The sequence below is a fragment of the Schistocerca serialis genome, chromosome 7 (assembly GCF_023864345.2).
Source record: "Schistocerca serialis cubense isolate TAMUIC-IGC-003099 chromosome 7, iqSchSeri2.2, whole genome shotgun sequence".
Taxonomy (NCBI): Eukaryota; Metazoa; Arthropoda; class Insecta; order Orthoptera; family Acrididae; genus Schistocerca; species Schistocerca serialis.
The window spans coordinates 99972322-99974949 of NC_064644.1; the positions used below are offsets into that span (position 1 = coordinate 99972322).

At 43.9% G+C, this 2628-nt stretch overlaps 1 non-coding gene across 1 annotated transcript; it reads right to left on the reverse strand.

Annotated features, from left to right (window-relative positions):
• Nucleotides 1–229: 229 nt before the first annotated feature.
• On the reverse strand, nt 230–303 carry Trnak-uuu (transfer RNA lysine (anticodon UUU)). The gene has a single exon. It is a non-coding gene; the product is annotated as a tRNA-Lys (tRNA).
• Between the last annotated feature and the right edge of the window lie 2325 nt (nt 304–2628).

Here is a 2628-nt window from a genome sequence, read left to right on the forward strand (position 1 = left end):
TCTTCACCTTTACTATTCTTCAATATATAAGTTCTAGAATTCGTTCTTTGCACCTTTGAAACTGTAAATATCTCTGTTGACCAGTTCGGTAGGTATATATATATATATATATATATATATATATATATATATATATATATATACACCATGCAGGTCGTTAGAATGAAATTACAATGAAATGAACGCTTACAGACGTTGACATACGTCAACGGGGACAGATGAAAATGTGTACCCCGACCGGGACTCGAACCCGGGATCTCCTGCTTAAATGGCAGACGCTCTATCCATCTGAGCCACCGAGGACACAGAGGATAGCACGACTGCAGGGATTTATCTCTGGCACGCCTCCAGCGGAACCCACATTCTCAACGTATTGTCCCGCACTACATTCGCAGTGGCCCCGCCCATTATACTCATTACTCGTGGCTCACCAGCCACTTGACCATCTTCTTCTTCTGTGCGAATGCACAAACAGTGCCCGAACTCTTACGGGAGTCGGCAACACGCCGCGAGTAATGAGTAGCAGCTAAGGGTGTTCATTTCGCTAAGTATGATTTCTCAAATGGCGTCTTGTTTTGAGATACCTATCAAATCACCTACATTAAATATCTGTCTGCGTGGATCAAGCATTTTAATGCGGTAGTACACCGTATCCGTGAGTCCATTATCCCGAACGTCGATTGGTCTTATTTTTATTGTGCTATGTTTGGTTCGATTATACTGAGCAATTATTTCTGGGAGCATATCTGTCCATTTGTATGAGCCGCGAAGGTTAAAACGCATCCACAATTGACCTTTTAGTGTTCTGTTCAGACGCTCAGGTGAGTGAACGTTGAGTAGTGATGTATTCCGTACCGCTGCATCACGGTCTTGAAATACCTAATGTAAAACTCCCCAACGTGATCAGTTTGGAGGTTGTCTGGGCATTGATTCATCCCTGTCTGTAGCAAACGCTCAAAAACATCCACGACATTTCTACCAGTTTTTGTTTTACCAGGTAATGCCCAGGCAAATTTGGTGTATGTATCAATAACCATTAAAATATATTTGAATCCATTATTCTCATGCGAATATTCCCTCATATCTACAAGATCAGCTTGCCATACGTCTTCCAAACCTTTAATCATAACATGCCTACGAGGGTATGTTTAGCGTGCTGGTTTGTGCAGTTCTCGAACTACTGTCTCTATACTTATTCGATGATACGTCTCTCGCTAAGCTCAGAGATTACTGAAACAGCCTCATTCGAATGAGGTGTATTACCTGCAGCAGCTGATGCCATGAGCAGCCGTAGTCGATCTATTAGCTCGTTGGGGTCGTCATATATACGGCGGGATTCGATTGTTCACTGCTTTATGCTCAAATACCATTTCCGCTGCTGCTGCTGTTGTTGTTTTCGCCATCAAGTATTGGTTTTATAATGGTTTTATGTTTCTTGTTGCTCAGGCTTTTCGCGATCTTATGTACATCATCCATGTGCAGCATTTCACGGTACGTTTCCCTATCATTAGCTGAATAATTTATAGGTTTTTGGTAGGTCTTAGGAAAATAAGATTCATTAAGTCTTCCCATGCTAACCCCGAATGTTCTATCTATCTGACCAGAGGCGTGATGGATAATGAATTCGTCAATGGCAATACCATCGTTATGGCGTGTTTTTGTTTCTGCTGAGAGCTGCCTGAGAGATTCAGTAACCGGCTTAAAGGTCTCTCTTAGTGTTTGCTGTCGATCCATATGCCCTAACCTTATAACCGTAATTTCTCTCGAACTGCTTTTCGCGCTTGAATCACTTTCTGCTTCGTTGACATCTCGGTGTATGCTAATCAGACATCTCCGCAGCGTGAGGCTTTATATATCCACTCTTCTTCTTCTTCCTCTTACTATGTGCCTGCTCCCCCTTCTCAATAACAAGGAACTCTACATCTATTTTCCTCTCAATAGCATCGACCTTTACAGTTAAGTCGGCTACATTCTTACTGACTTCATTAACTAACTCATTTAACGCATTCAGCACGCTCAAAAGAGTCTGGTAATACGTCTGTAGGCCGGCCGGCGTGGCCGTGTGGTTCTAGGCGCTCTAGTCTGGAACCGCGTGACCGCTACGGTCGCAGGTTCGAATCCTGCCTCGGGCATGGATGTGTGCGATGTCCTTAGGTTAGTTAGGTTTAAGTAGTTCTAAGTTCCAGGGGACTGATGACCACAGATGTTAAGTCCCATAGTGCTCAGAGCCATTTGAACCATTTTTGAATACGTCACTAGCTCCTTGCGCATACCTCCAACTTCACGCACAGTAGCCTGAATTTTCGCATCCATGTACAGGCGAATGTTCTGTCTGTGTACACCCATTCTCTCGGTTGAGAGCTGGACACGCGCGCAGATTTGTCCGTGGTGCAGCGTATACTGATGTACTAACCTCTGGGGTGCAATGAAGGAGCCTCCCCGAAGATTGCGAGAGCAAGATATAAACGAGAACCGCAATCGGGTGCACCCCGGGCAACGTTGATCTATCAGCGATTAATCCTTCAACAACCTGAACAGACTTCTAAGAAAATGAAGACCAATAAGACCCTACCCAAACGGTGTTTTCTAAGGCCACTTGTGACGATGTCGATAAACATTGAAGGAATA